Consider the following 16,882-nt stretch of genomic DNA (forward strand, 5'->3'; position numbering starts at 1 on the left):
TGGTTTTAAAACATTCACTAAATTTCCTGCCAAAAAATAAAAAAATTAAACTAAAAATTTTTTAATGGCAGATTCCACCATCAGAGTTTTTCCTACTTCTTACAAATATCAACATAAAGCTTTTTAGTTGCCTCAGCACTACACAGTATGGTGGTTCTCACTCTTTACTGACGGAAACACAAAGAACTTCTCCTTCCTAAAACTCTTAATATTAACACAGTGCTTAGCAACTCTGAAAATTTCAACTCTGACCCCACAGTTGTTACAGCTCCACGAATTTATTAGATTGTATGGCTGAAAATCAATGCCACTTACCCATACAAGTACTTCCCTAATACAACAAATAAAATGGTTATAAAATTCTATACTGGAAAGTCTACTAAAAGCATTATCAGAGGCTTGAGTCATTATTATCATCTGAATTAGATTAACTTCCAAATTCACAACTAAGAAATTTTATGAGGAAATAATAGTTATGCCCTTTTCTTTTTAAGAAAACTGACTGAGCTTGTGTTTATTCTAACCACAGGAAATGAAATTTTGGCCCTGAAGACGTACTGGGAGGGAGGAAGGAAAGAGAAGGAAGGAAGGGGGGAAGGGGAGAAAGAGGGAGGGAAGGAAGGAAGGAGGGAGGGAGGGAAGAGGGAAGCTCAGCAAGTCTTTGCCAGAATCATATTTACATTAAAAATTGAAAAGCAGCTGAACAGTGCCAACTCACTTTACATGACTTTCAGTTATTCACTGTAATTTTTAAACTTTTTCAATCCTTTTATTATAATAGTTGAAATAACAGTAGGGCTCGAATATTCTCTTTGAACCACAAATACACTCCCCTGACTTCCCTAATGCTGATCGAGACACATTCTTTTAAATTTCTTTCATCCTGCTTTCCTTCTCTAGTGTCCAAACCAGATGTTCTTTCCAAAAAAGGGTCGAGTCTTTTTTTTTTTTTTTATCTTATTTATTTGTTCATGAGAGAGACAGAGAGAGAAAAGCAGACACAGGCAGAGGGAGAAGCAGGCTCCATGCAGGGAGCCCGACGTGGGGCTCAATCCCTGGTCTCTAGGATCAGGCCCTGGGCTAAAGGCGGCGCTAAACCACTGAGCCACCGGGGCTGACCAAAAGGGTTGAGTCTTGAAGGAAATCAAACAGAAAACTAAGAAAGGTAATTTATATGTTTCTTAGCTTGATACAGAACAAGGGGTTTTGGTGATGGTGGGAGGGGGTTTCCTAAATTGTTGTCGTGAGTTAAAATACAATGTAGTACTGGTCTCAGGAGGTGAATTCAGTGATTCAGCACTTACGTACAACACCCAGTGCCATCACAAGTGCCCTCCTGAATGCCCAGCACCCATCTGGCCCATCCCCGCCCATCTCCCTCCATCCCTCAGTTTGTTCTTTATTTTCAAGAGCCACTTATGGCTTGTTTCCCTCTCTCCTTCAGAAAAGGTTTTAAACACGCATAAACATGTGCAAATATACACTTACACTAGTCTCAGCTTTGCCCACAGACACTATGAGATCCTGTCTAAATCCATAAATTGTATTTTCTCCTCATTAATGTTGATGGAATTCAAGTAAATCTATTTTAAGATTAAACTGAGGTGCCTGGGTGGCCCAGTTGGTTGGGCATCTGCCTTCAGCTCCAGTCTTGATCTAGGGGTCCTGGGATCAAGCCTCACCTCGCATTCGGTTCCCTGCTCATTGGGGAGCCTGCTTCTTCCTCTCCCACTCCCTCTGCTTGTGCTCTCCATCAAATAAATAAATAAAATATTAAAAGGGGGAGCTAAACTATACTGATGCCAACGGCTCCCAAATCAATTTTGGAGAACGGACAAGTATCAAACACTGAAAAAGTAAATGACCAAAGAATCCCTTTCTATCCATTATCTTCTATACAAGGCACTCTTCCTTGATGGGAGAGGGGCCTGGGGCTGGGAAGTAGAGCAAGAGTTCCTATGCTTCTTAAAAAGACAAGCAACAAACACTCAAGAGGCAGGGCGCCTGGGTGGCTCAGCAGTTTGAGCATTTGCCTTCGGCTCAGGGCGTGATCCTGGGTCCTGGGATCAAGTCCCGCATTGGGCTCCCCCACAGGGAGCCTGCTTCTCCCTCTGCCCATGTCTGTGCCTCTCTCTCTCTGTGTCTCTCATGAATAAATAAAATCTTTAAACACACACACACACACACACTCAGGAAGATTTCTAAGGTCCTCTTCCAAAATTCTAACACTTTCTAATCAGATCAGACTGTCTTCATAGCAGTCAAATGAACAGGTACAAGAAGGGAGTAAGGAAAATCTACTTCCTTTTCATTTTCTTTTTTTTTTTTTTTTTTAAGATTTATTTATTTATCCATTCAGAGAGAGCGAGAGAGAGGCAGAGACACAGGCAGAGAGAGAAGCAGGCTCTATGCAAGAAGCCCGACGCGGGACTCGATCCCGGGTCTCCAGGATCACACCCCAGGCTGCAGGCGGCGCTAAACCGCTGCGCCACCGGGGCTGCCCTCCTTTTCATTTTCAATCACGTGAATACACCATCTTCACAGCAAAAAATACTTAAAATATCATCAAAAGACAATATGGACGGCCTGTGAGTATATGCCAGTGCTTAGCAGACTGATCCAACAAACATAGAAATGGCTCGCCTCTGTCTGGGTTAAATTTCCTGCCAAGTAAATTTGCTTCAAACCAACCAACACATACACACACACACACACACACACACACGCACACACATACCAGTTTTAATGCACTGAGCAAAATATGGCTTCATATATTCATCCTCACCTCTTGTGTCTCAATCTACATAACTCAAACAGTAAGAGTCAAGTACTGCTATATTAAGCAGATAAATGTATAAAGCCTAAAGTCTACACAAAAAAGCAGCTACGTGATCTTTCTATCATGAGAATTTCCCTTCACTCTTACTGTGGTGCAGCCAGGCTTGATAAAAAACAGAAGGTACCCAGTTAAATTTAAATTTCAGAATAACAATGAACAAATTTTAGTGTACATATGTCCCATGCAATGTCTGGAACATGAAGCAAAAAAATTACTCAATTTTTACCCAAAATTCAGATTTAACGGAGCGCCTTACCTTTCATATGGCAACCCTAGTCCCATCCCCAGTCTGCCACAAAGTAGGACAATTCATTAGGATGACCAACCACTCTGGGGTGCCTCGCTCTGGGGTTTCCCCAGACTCAGGACTTTCAATTCTAATAGCAGGAAAGTTTTAGGCAAACCTGAGTAAGCCGCTCTCCCTACAATTCACCCTCTCATGGAATAAGCCCACAAATTGTAGCCTGGATTCTACCACTACTTAATTTTGGTCTTTTGTTTATGAAACAACTTTTCTGTATCTTATTTTCCCATCCGTCCTCATTTATCTCATGCACAAAATTTAAAGTGAGGATAAAATGGAATGCAGCAAATAATAAAGGATTCTGGAAAAACGCAAAAGCATTATAAATGCTAGTTATCAGTCTAGTTGGTTTGGGTACAAAGTACTGTTTATGCAAAGTTTCAAAGCAGATGGGTACTTGGTTTTATTTACATACTTTACATCATCTACTGAGGGTACTATTAACTTGCAACACTGGTTTGACTGCATATAAAAAATGTTCAATAGACTTGCTCCTTTTAGAACTATGGCAATAAGCTCTCACTCAGTCTGATGCTGGCCTTCGCGTTTATTCATTGTGTAAAAGGGGACAAGTCCTGTAACATTCCAGAGCTTCAGGTTCACTGTAGAACTGGAGTGATAATAATTAATACCTCACAAAAGTCCCTTTATGAATGAAGAAAGTAGGTGAAAACACCCTACATAAACCACAAAATACAATGCATGTTTTCGTAGCACTTGAAATTCATTAATGCCAAACTATGTAAACCAATATTTTACTTTCACCCTAACTATTTCCTATTTATACCCCCACTGATACTGAAGACGCTGAAGTCACCTGCATGCTTACTGAGAGCCCAAGCCCTGGAACCAAAAAGAGGGAGTCTGACACTTAGCAATACTTAATAAAATGTCACTTACTTTCCTAAGCCTCAGTGTCCTCACCAGTAAAATGCAAAGACCACTAGGAGGATTCAGCAGCTAGCACGTGTGAAGGGCTGGTATGTTTGCCTCACCAGAAGCACTCCAGCCTCCGCTGTGGATTACTATCATTTCAGGTTTCACACATTTAAGATTCTAAATGTTAGAAGCAGCTGAAATCATAGCTCCATCCATAAAATTCCTTATAAAATAAGTAAAGAGAATAAGGATACTTAACACATCTCGTATAAGCATCTCTATCTAGTTCACCAGCCAATTTAGGGGATTTCTCTCCAGGAGCTTCCGTTAGATGATGACAAATTTATTTTTAAGAAAATACATATATGGAGATTTTTTTTTTCTCACGGCTTGTACTCCATACTAAAGTTTAAATATCCTTGGATTTTATGACATGGAACTATCGGATCCCACTCTGTGGACCCCACTCCAATCCCAAAGGTAAAGAATACACATGGAATGTAATTTGGGACCCACTCTGTGTAACCAACTCAACTTTACCTGGCCTCCATACCACTAAAGATGATCCTCAACAAAATTCCCTCTCAGGGTTTTTACAGTCTTGTGTCTATCATTCACAGCCACATGCCAAGACCCAGTGACACACAGGGGGAGTCCCCAGAGGTGGCTCTGTTGTACATTCATCAACCCTATCGTGTGGTAGATCCCCAAACACTCCCCCCCCCCCAGACAACTCACACACACACATACACAGGCTCAGGGTTCTGAATCATTTTGCGTCAACTTCCTCATCCAAGGGAAAACCTATTCCTATGCTCCTTTCTACTCACCTTCCAAGTCACAGAACTCCCCTCGTCTTATCATATCCAAAAGAAGTGACATGAAATTCTCTATAAAGAAGTGCAGCTTCTTATCCTAGAATTTTGTTTAAGGTTAATCCATTGGAGGGAAATGGCGGGAATGGCATGTTTAGTCATCATATTATCCAATCGGCAGGGCAGGGAAACCAAATCTAGGAGCCCTACTTCATAGCACGGTTTTGACAAATTCAGTGTGTACTGACCAGCCAAGAATTAAATGCCCTGATTGTATTATAATAATACTGAATAGGACTATTTACCACTGCAGTACTAATTCTTTACTTATTCCAATTATCTCCAAAATGCTTAATGAGAGCCACCTATATAAATATTTCAGGAGACCAGGAACTGTTTAATTACATAAGGACATCAGCCTGGCTGGCTGATACTTGAGCGTCTTAGTAATTTCAACTCAATCCAGGTAAGTACTTTATTTAGTATTACATGAACCTAAACGTAAGAGTGGATCAGATGTTGGTTCAACTAACAGTTTCACTTTTGAACTTAACTATTTTCTTCCCTACAGTAAAAATAGAAAATAAAGTTAAAGAAAATTCAAAGGCCAGAAGCTAAATAGTTGCAAACATATGAAACACGTCAGCAAAAGTAACGTGATTAAAATGAGCAAAATAAAACATGTTTGAGAAGTGAGAATGTAAAGAGATTAATGTGTCAAAATTAAGATTTTTATGATAATTTTAGTTTACACCATCTAAATCTATCCAATCTAAATCTATACCTTTCAATTTTAAGAATTTGTAAATTGTGGGCAACCCCAATGGCCGAGCAGTTTGGCGCCACCTTCAGCCCAGGGCGTGATCCTGGAGACCCTGCAGGGAGCCTGTTTCTCCCTCTGCCTGTGTCTCTGCCTCTCTCTCTCTGTGTCTGTCATGAATAAATAAATAAAATCTTAAAAAAAAAAAAAAAAAAAAAAGAATTTGTAAATTGTTCATTTAGTAAGATTTCTGAGATATTTCCTTATCTTTTCCTCCATATCCCTCCTCACCCCAAAAGCCCTTTATCTGTATCTTGCATATCAGTTAAAAACAAACTTAAGGGGCACCCGGGTGGCTCAGCTGGTTAAGCTTCCAACCCTTGATTTCAGCTCAGGTCATGATCTCAGGAGTTGTGAGATCAAGCCCCAGGTCAGACTCTGTGCTGGGCATGAAGCCTGCTTAAGACTCTGTCTCTCCCCCTTGTCCCTCTCCTATCTCTATCTCTCTCTCAAAAAAAAAAAAAAAAACAAAAAAAAACCTTAAGAAAAGCAGAATATAATATATAGTAAGAACTTGTAAGTATGTTGTAGAAGTATGTAACTACAAGATAAATAACCTGCATCACAACCAACAGTATATCAACTTATTTGATTAAACATTAAATAGTTAAGAATAAGGTTTAAATATGCAATACTTCCTTTAGTCAAAACTTAAGTCTTTTACTATATTCCACTTTATCCATATAATCATATTCTAGTTTCTTTTTTAATTCCTTACATAAATTTTCTCTTTCCAATAAACTATTTTACCACTAATAAAGCTTTTCTGAAACAAGAGGTTTCAAAAATAAAGCTATGAAGATATGATCTTCCCTCTCTTCCATTCTCCAGCATGCCTAGCTTTCTGGCCTCTGCTGCTTTTCCATTAAGTGTTTAAAACCTAGACTGTGTCTTAAAAATAGAAGGCACAAGAAAAAGGAATCTACCTTCAACAGCTATGAGAAATATTTGGCTGAACTCTAGGAAATCTTTTCCTGTTATTCCAAAAAACAGCAAACCCGCTGCTGTCCCCATCCCTTCCAAACTTCAACTCTAGATCACGTTCACATACAAATGGCGATACCCTGAATAATCTCTTCACTGCATGGCTATATGCACAGATAACCCTTTCTGCTACCATCTGAATATGGAACACTGGATCATCAAGATGACTGATGAAGTCCCGAGGGCCATCAGAACTTGTCCACTCTAGGAAACATTTAAATATAAATCATCAGAATCAGACAGAACATACTTTTTAAAATCAATATAACTGAACACCAAGAAAAACAGAAGAATAACAGACAGCTGTGCATCTCTAAGAGTTAAGACACCAGACAATACCTATGGTACTGGATCTACACGTATTCATGTACAATTCTGTTAATGTTCTCCTTTAAATACTACACGCCCCTTCTCGACGGACTACTAACACCATCAGCATTAATATAAAACTAATCAAAATCTGCTTCTCCATTATTTTTTAAGGTGTTCACAACACTATCACACAAAGGACATGTCCACATGCAAATCAGTTTAATTCTTCCATCATTTCTGAAGTCATAGGCTTTGTGAAGATGCACAGTTCCTACATGTGACATGGCAGGGTTCTTATAATTTAGAAAACAAGACCCTGGGTTCCTCAAATGGTCTGAGATTCCCTTTACTTCACAATATACTACACCTGTATACAGTGACAAATGTCCTCTTCCTTTTTGGGTACCTGATCCGTTCTAAGCAAAATGATGAAAGACAAAGTTACTTTAGTCACTTTGCCATAGCCCTTGTTTCCCCATGCACCACTTCCCTACCCCCTAAGTAGATGTACTAAAACTCCAAAATCACTTCCCTGTCTACCCCAAACCAGCCAAGCCTCTACAAAGGCAATACTAGCTGCAGTCATGTATATAAACGCCTTACTATTTAATACCCATTGTTCAATACATAGTAAATTATTTGTTTTAAGTAGGCTCCATGCCCAGAGTGGGGCCTGAACTCACAACCCAGAGATTGAGAGTCGCATGCTCTACCAACTAAGCTAGCCACTACATAGTATATTATCTTTGCAATTTCAATTTTTATTTATAAATCTAAATTCTTAGCTAGAAATTCAATGTTTGGAGTTTCCAAAACCCACTACCCACCATAAGAAATCTGTATAGAAAGTACTGTGTTCTAATGTATTTACTTAATAATTTCAAAGCACTCCTCATGTGGCCAAGTACGTGACTCAAGAAAATGTAGGCAAAGAAATATCTAAAACAAAGTGAAAGCACATCAAGGGGCAAAGAATATTCCTCTTCCCATCACACCTGCTTCATTACAAGATGGTCATCTTGGAAATGCACATTAAAAAAAAAGGTCAAAAGGACACATTCCAAACTGGTAAGGTATAGTTCCCTCCCGGTAGAATCATGGAAACAATGAAGTTACCCTTTTACTTATGAATTCTATACTTTTTAGTTTTTAACAATAAATATAATATGTATTTGCATTCTTTTTAAAATCCACAGAAAACAAAGAATAATAAATTTGATGTAGGCAAAGACTTTTGTTGGGGGGGTGCAAAGATTTTGAAATATCATCTTCTAAAACAGAACATAAATGTCAACATTCATGATTCTGACAAAAATGTTTACTGCTTTTATATTCCCAAAGCATTTTACCAACATGGACTATTCCTTATAACAGTTCTATCCAATTTTACTTATACTTCTCAGATGCTACAAAGTTTCAATTCACTTGATCCTCAAGTTCTTGCCCCAAAATTTCAAGAAACTAATTCACCCCAGGAGCCACAGTAAGGGAAGAATAAATCTTACCACACTCCACCCCACAACAACTATGAGTAACATGCAGAACTTGCTGCAAGTTACCAAAAAAGCCCACTGCTGTTTTCCTGGCCTAGAACCTACGACTTCTGTTAAAATGTCCAGTTAGGAATTTAAAATAACACTAACACAAATTTAAAATGACCAGCACATAATGAAATGGTAGTAGTATTAGCGCTAAATTCCGTAAAATAGAGATGTTACTGAGTTCAAACTCTCACATAGATATGAAATTCAATTCAAGAAAAGGAAGATCAGTGATACTGTTCCAATGGGTTTGTACTAAATTAAAATTACTAGGAAAGCTATCTTCTCCTAACTTTCATAATTCTACAATCACAAAATGGAAAGAATTTTTAAAAATCTCTTGACAATTTAGACACACTTAATTTTAACTTAATACATTTTATGCTTAACAGAAGTCTTTTGTTGTTAAAAAATAAACATTTTACCAGTTGACAATGGGAGGAGGTGCTAGTGCCTTCAAGATATGCTCCTTTTGTTTCAATACCTGTCAAAGCAATCATAAAAAGACAAATATTACTACCTGTAGTCTAGTTAGTCAGAACCAAATATCAGCCTTTTTCTGGAAACACTTTTACTTCCAAAAACTCTTAGGAAAATACCTGCTTTTGCTGAAAACACCATCTATCACACTAACAAGTGACATTTTATCATGTAATATTTCACCAAAAAAGTGTATTACATATCACTACACACCTATTAGAATGCCCAAAATCCAAAATACCACATCACCAAATGCTAGCAAGAATACAGCGCAAGAGGAACTATTCATTGCTGGTGGGAATGCAAAATGCATGGCCACTTTGGAAGTTTGGCAGTTTCTTAGAAAACTAAACATATTCTTTACAAGATGATTCAGCAAATGAGCCTCCTTGGTATTTACTCAAATGAGTAGAAAGCTTACAACTAATGGGAAAAAAAAAAAAAAACCTACATACAAATATTTACAACAGCTTTATTCTTAACCGCCAAAACTTGGAAGGAACCAAGCTGTCCTTCAGTAGGTGAAAGGATAAACTGTGGTGCATCCAGACAAGGGAATATTATTCAGCACTAAAAAGAAACAAGCTATCACGCCTCGAAAAGACAAGGAAGAAACTCAAATGCACATCACTAAGGGAATGAAGTCAACCTGAAAAGGCCAACATAGACTGTACGATTCTGACTCTACGACACCCCGGGAAAGGAAAAGCTACTGAGACAGTAAAAGGTTGCCAAGGGTTAAGGAGGAAGGTGGGATAAACAGGTAAAGCACAGAGGGTTTTCTGGAAGGTAAGACCACTCCGGATACTATTAATGGTAGACAGACATCACTGCATATTTCTCAAAACCCACAGAACATACAACACCAAGAGTGAGTCCTAATGTAAAATAAGGACTTTAAATGATGACATGTCAGCGTAGGTTCACTGACTGTAATGAATGTACCATTCTGGTGTGAAATTATTGATAATGGGGGAAGCTGACATGTATGAGGTCGAGGGTATATGGGAAAACTCTGTACCTTCCGCTCAATTTTGCTTTCAACCTGAAACTCACTAAATAATAAAGTTTATTTTTAAAAAAAGGTCCATCCAAACTGTTAAAGCATATGCTTGAGTTTATCCTCTCATGACGGTAATGGTCAAGAATAATTAATAAGATTTATAAACAGTATTTCACTGTGCATACAACACTTTCATCCATTGTCTCAATGATTTTCTCAATCGCTTATGAAGCAGACAGGTTTGCGGTCATTATAGTCATTAAAAAAAATAATTTAACATCATCCCAAACTCACAGAGCCTATGAGTGGAAAAGTTAAGTACTTTGACAAAATCTAGCATATCACTACACATTATTAAGTTCCTTATTCCCTGTAAAGCAGCCAGATTCACTAAAAAAAAAAAAAAAAAAAAAAACAGGCCTTAAAGCCAGAGATATTCCTGGACCCCAAACCCACAGTGTTTCTCAGGAGCTATTACTCCAAACAGATTCATTCACTTATTCATCCATCCATCCGGGAGGGGGGACTCATAAATGTACCTATTTCTGATGCTAGTTTCCTCATACATAAATAGTGACAACAACATATATAAACAATTCATATCCAGAATATTTGTTCAATTTCTATAAAGAAAACTCAGTAGAAAAAATAGCCTACATTATGTCCACGGGAAAAAATCTAAATACCCATTAACTGAAACAGCCTCACTATCAAAGAACACAAATAAAAACATCATTTCCCCCTATCGAATTTTTTTAATTAAAAAAAAATCAAACATTGGCAAGGATATAGGAAACAAGAGTGCTCTTGGCTTTGTTAGGGGAAGTGCAGCCACTTTGGAGAATAATTTGGCAGCCATCTAGCAGAAGCTGAAAATGTAAATTCCTATGACCTAGCAAATGCCTCCTAAAAAAAATTTGCCCTGGAGAAATTTTGGCACATGTGCATACTTACTTTACCGTATTTTGTTTTGTTAATTAAATGGTCCAACATGATGACAGGTCCCAGTATTTAATTGGCCCTTAATAAATGTTGAATCTCCTCAACAACTAGTTAGTGAATGCCTACTCGGCTCCATACCCAATGCTTCCTATTCTGGAAATGGGCCCATGATACTCAAAAAGCTCCACTCCAGTGGCAGAGACAAGGCAAATAGTCCTGACATGACAAAAACTACTGCATAAGGAGACAGGCTGTATTTAGAAAACAGACAGAAAACGCAGTCTTCTGTCTAGGAGGGGTAAAGAAGGTCAAGGAAGGCTAAGAACTGAGTGGATCCACAGATTTTTGGCAAAGGACATAAGAGAGGAAACCACAGGCAGTAATAATAGCATCTGCAAAAGCACAGAAGCATTTGAGAACTCTGAAGTACCTGTAAGCAGGCTGACTGATGACCCCAGAGGTATTGGGCCCTAATCCCTGGAACCTGTAAATGTTACCTTACTTGGGAAAAGGGTCTTTGCAGGATCTGGGAATGAGGGAGCAGTCTGGGGTGATCAGCTGGGCCCTAAATGCCATCACAAGCGTCCTTAGGAGAAAGGAGATCTGACACTCAGAGATGGCAATGTGAGGACTGAGACGAGATGTAAAGCGCTGGCCTTGGAAGGCTGGAGCAAGGCCACCAAATGTAGCAGGCACAGAAACTGAAGAGGCAAGAACAGATTCTTCCCGGGGTGGGGGGGAGGCACCGCTCTGCCAACCCCTTATTTCAGCTCAGTAAACTTCTGGCCTCTTTGAACTGTCGGATAATAAATTTGTTGTGCTCAGCCACCAAATGTGAGGTGTTACAGCAGCTCTAAGAAACACAGGCAGGATCTTCCTGGCACTGCCCTGTATGCCATGCTAAGTGCAAATGGCTTAGCTATTACCCAAATCTCTGAAGAGCCATCCAGATTTGTATGCAGGAGAATAGTCTATCAGCTCTCTCATACTGCCAAATCTCGTGCCAATGTGGGGGATTTATTGGTATGGGGGGAGGGGGGAGGACTAGAAACAGAAAAACCAAAATAAAAAATCCAGAATAAATATGAAGTTGCAGATCACCAGATATCTGATAAGAACTCACAATGAAAGTCACAGATGAAAACTGAAGCAGCAGGGAAAATGACTCAATGGAACAGACGATGTAGGAAACAGAGGGAATACTTTAAATATATGCGACTAATCTTTCAAAAAGATTTGAGAGGCTATTATATTGATGAAACAAGAAAAGGGCACCATACAGGACTGATAATAATAAAAAGCTCTTGTTAAATAAGAATAGCACCTGAAATTAAATTTAAGTCACAGATAGGGGCGCCTGGGTGCTCAGTTGTCTGCCTTGGGCTCACATCATGATCTCAGGGTCCCAGGATCTCATCATCTCTCATCATCTCTCATCATCTCCCATCATCTCCCATCATCTCATCATCGGGTTCCCTGCCTGGGGGAGGGGGGGGTCTGCTTCTCCCTGTGCCCCTCCCCCTGCTCATGCTCCCTCTTCCCTCACCTCAAATAAATAAAATCTTTAAAAAAAAAAAAACAAAAAAAACAGATACAGTAGGAAAAAAAAGTTGAGAATATTTTCCCAGAAAGGAAAGCAAAATCAAAGAAATAGAAAACTGAAGTCAAAAAGATTTTTTAAAAGTAAGGTTGTAGCCAGGGCATAGGAATACTGGGGCAAAGGGACTCAAGGTTCCAACAGTCCAGGTTCAGCCACTCACCAGACAGAGAGAAGCGGTGGGGAAACAAGAAAGGAAACGTATTTCAGAGAAGCCCACACCAGGAACACAGCGGACTCATGCCTCCAAAGTGCTGAAAATACTTGAAGGTTTATGCAAGGAAAATGTGGGACAAAGGTGGGTGGGTACATGCAGGTGGGCAGTAAAGGTCGCTGGGTCACTGCCTTGGGATCAACCAGGCAGGGCCTTGCTGGCTCAGGGTACTGCTTGAAGGGGAAGTTTTGGTTCCCATCACAAGATGTTTTGTGCAAGGTCTTAGGCCTGAGTTAAAGAGATGAGCTGGAAAAAAAAATAAGGAAGTTTGAGGTCAAGACTGAGGTAGTCGAGGTCCTTTTGCAAGGTATCAAATTAACCCAAAGACCAAGTTCCACTAAAAGGGGCTCTAGAAAGAACAAAGAAAATGAAGAGGCGGAAAATATTGAAGAACCCAACGATAAAACATCCTTGAGCTGATGGATGCTAGTCTTCAGAGGGCAAGGGCCCACGGAGCACGGCACAGGTGAAGGCGGGGCGGAGAATAACTGGCTTCTAGACACACAGCCTTGTGAATTCGCAGAGCACTAGGTTTAAGAATATCCCAAAAGCTTCCAAAAAACAAAAACCAGGTCACCTACAAATAACTGTATAATTGACCAATAAATAAGGATACTTTACAGAGTAAACGCATGTGCTAGAAGATATAATTTGAAAGTGTTCCAGACAAACCAGGACGTATAGTCGCCCTTCCTATAAAGGAGTAAGAAATCACACTGGCCTCAGATGTCTTTGTAACCCTAGAAGGCCATCAACAATGCCTTCAAAGTTTTGAGGGAAATGAATTTTAAACTAGAATTCTACTGCTAGCCAAATTCCTGATCAACTGCAAGTAGAATATAGAAATTTTCAGAGATGTAAGGATTCAGGAATTTATATTCTGCAAACATACTCTGCTAAGAAATCACTTTAAAAAGTCCTCCATCGAAAAAAAAAAAAAAAAAGTCCTCCATCGGGCAGCCGGGGTGGCTCAGGGGTTTAGTGCCATCTTCGGCCCAGGGCGTGATCCTGGGGTCCCGCATCAGGCTCCCTGCATGGAGCCTGCTTCTCCCTCTGCCTGTGTCTCTCATGAATAAATAAAATCTTTAAAAAATAAAATAAAATAAAAAATCCTTCACGAGGTGCACATATTCCTTTGATAGTAATTTTAAAGGCAATTTTATTAAAACTAGAACTGACCTACAGTTTTGTACTATTTTACAAGATTTTACAAGTCCACAGGTTAAGGGCTTAGACTATCACTCACTTGCTAGTCTCGAGTCACCAGTCGGGTACAAATCAAGGATTCCTAGAATCCCCTCCTCAGGTTCGATAATTTGCTAGAATGGCTCACAGAGTCAGGAACACACATTACTGCTGTCTAGTGGTTTATTATAAACAGGGCAGCTCAGGAATAGCTGGATGGAAGAGACACACAGGGCAAGTGATGAAGGACAACAGAACTTCCAAATCCTCTCCCAGGGCTCCACCTTCCCAGCACCTGCAAAGTTCACCATTGTGGAAGCTTCACACTGTCCAGGAGTTTCTAACTCTTGGCCCCCTGCACTCCACATAGGAGGTTGAGGGGTGAGGCTACAGACTCTAATCCACTCTAATCTGTCTAATCGCTGGGTCTTTCTAGTGACAAGTCCCATCCTGAAGCTATCTTGAGACCCCCACCCTAAACTGCTTCATCAGCATCAACTCAGGCGGAAGCGTTTACAAATAACAGAAGACTCATGGTTCAGGAACTTCCAAGGGTCTCAGGAGCTCTATGTCTGTAGTGGGGACCAAGACCAAACGTATTTTTGTATTATACTATTATACCACAGGATCCTATTGCCATTCTCTATATTGGCAGTTTAAGTGGGAGGGAAAGGTGTGATCATGTCAGTATATGTTTAAAAAGAAGTATTTAAGGAAAATAAATGTCAATTATTAACTTTAAAAGGAACGCCTTACTCAGAAACAAAAGAAAACTTCTTTAAAAGGTACTTTCAGTATTAAAGGCAAGGAGGCCAGTTGTAACCACCATCACTGTACATTGTTGAGAAGGCTCTAGCCACATGTAGTTAAGTATGGCTTGTCCAAATTGTGCTCTAATGTAAAATATACATAGAATTACAAAGACTTAGTATGGAAAAAAGTATAAAACATATAATCAAAAATTTTTATATTGATTTTATGTTGAAATAATAATATCTTAGATACAAGCAGTCCCCCCACCCTTATCCCCAGTGGGCCTAATACCATAGATAGTACTGATCCCCGTCCACACTGTTTTCTCCTCTTCATGCATATCTATGACAAAGCTTTGTTTATAAACTAGGCACAGTAAGATATTAAAAATGTCACAAGGTTAAAAAGAAAAACACAGGCCCAAACAGCATCACTGAAGCCAAACCACCATTTAAGGACTTAATACGTAATCTTACAGTTTCTACCTCTCCAAGAAATGTAGCCTCAATGGATCAGTCAGGAATTTTCTGATCAGCATCAATGAGGTAACAGGTCACATGGGCTTTGTCCACACAGCCCCAAAAGAAGATGAGTTAATTTCCATATTAAGAACCCCTGCCGTTCCCACCCCACGATCTTGAAACAATCCTTTTATTTTGTTAAGAACTTTCTCACCCACCCTCTTCCATTTTCTACACCCCCCCATCCCCGCTCCCCCTGCTTCTAAATGGGATGCTACCTGAGTCATGAATAGTTTAATAAAACCGATTAGGTCTTCAAATTTACTGGTAAAATCTTGTTTTTTAACTGCAATAACTAATAAAATAGAACAATTATAACAATATACTATAATAAAACCTATGTTAACTATACTAGAACTAAAATTAAAAACTTGATTTAGAAACGTGAATGTAGTCTCTCAAAACATTTCACTGTACTATACTCACCCTTCTTGTGATTACTTGATACTAATTCCCAAGTTTATCTAGAGGAAAATATTTTTTAAGATTTGCTAATGAAACCTGAGAACAAGAATACTTAGTACATACTTGCCCTATTAGAGATCAAAACTAACACTGTTTTTGATCTCTAACTGATCTCTAACTGTTGTGGTACAGAATTTTAAAATCAGAAAATAGTCACGAGATTTTTATATTTGACAACAGGAGCACTTCAGATCAGTGGTCAAAAGATTATTCAATACATTAAGCAGCATTAAAGAAAACTCAGAACTAAGCCAAAGGCCGGACTGAAGTCCAAGAAGGACGAGGAGCACATCAGTGAAGCCAACAATCAGCGTGGTAATAACTTCTCTTCCACAGCTCCCATGTCCCAAAGAGGATTTGTTCCTAAGTCTTTTTCTGGTTATAAAACAACCTCCAGCACGATCATGGTACATGCACAGCCCACATCGCCCGGCCTGCAACATCTGGGGAGAGAAGCACTGCTCCTGTCTATGTGATGCCGCTTCCCTCCCACCTCTACCCCCAGAGACTAGGCAAACGCGACACCCACAGGGATCCAGCAGCCTATGACGTAGGAGGCCTGTACCAAAAATATGGACATGATGATCCAATAATATCCTCTCCCGAACTTAGACCTGGGCTTGAATTAGAAGAATCTGGGAGAATTAAAAGAAGCTACAAAGACTACCAACGCAAACTGGTCCTTGGAGATTCAGTTGAAGCCTCTATGGGAAGGTCCTGCCTGGTGTCACAGAGCTGAATCAACCCCTCAGTGCTGACTCCTCCTTCCACTCCCATCTAAGGCAGAGGCAAGAACAAGCCAAGAATGAGGAATCTCAAGGAGCCTGACAGATACAGCACAGGAAAATAGGAGGGAAGTTAGAAGTGAATATGAAAAACAGAAACATGTAGCAGACAGAATGAGATTGCTTTTTAAGCAAAGCAGTTGACCAAATTTGTTTTTTCATAACGTTTACTTGGGTTATCCCAGAAAAGAAACCAGAAAGGATTCCAGGCATGTAGTTATTAAAATAACTCAAATGAACGATGAAGAGATCCAGAGGTTAGGGCACTACTTACAGAAGAAGCAGGACCAACTGTAGAGACTTCAAGGTAAAACCAATAGGACACAGGCAAATGTTAAGACTAATCTATGAAAATTAGTATCAACATTTCTAGAAAGTTGGGTGTCTTGTTATAGATATGAAGAATGTAAGAGGAAGAATAGAAACATGGGGAGGGGGGGTGT

The 16,882-nt window shown here is 39.5% G+C and overlaps 1 protein-coding gene across 3 annotated transcripts in view; it reads right to left on the minus strand.

The window, feature by feature from the left end:
- Positions 1-16,882, minus strand: part of ACSL3 (acyl-CoA synthetase long chain family member 3) — a 66,628-nt gene that overhangs the window by 38,615 nt on the left and 11,131 nt on the right. For 2 of the 3 annotated variants that reach the window (XM_072742447.1, XM_072742448.1), the window contains one exon: positions 8,920-8,978. The exons of the other annotated variant lie outside the window; for it this stretch is intronic. The gene's annotated coding sequence lies outside the window, so the exon portion shown is untranslated. The remainder of the gene's footprint in view (positions 1-8,919; positions 8,979-16,882) is intronic. 3 annotated transcript variants of the gene reach the window in all.

This window comes from Vulpes vulpes, chromosome 16, assembly GCF_048418805.1.
Source record: "Vulpes vulpes isolate BD-2025 chromosome 16, VulVul3, whole genome shotgun sequence".
NCBI lineage: Eukaryota > Metazoa > Chordata > Mammalia > Carnivora > Canidae > Vulpes > Vulpes vulpes.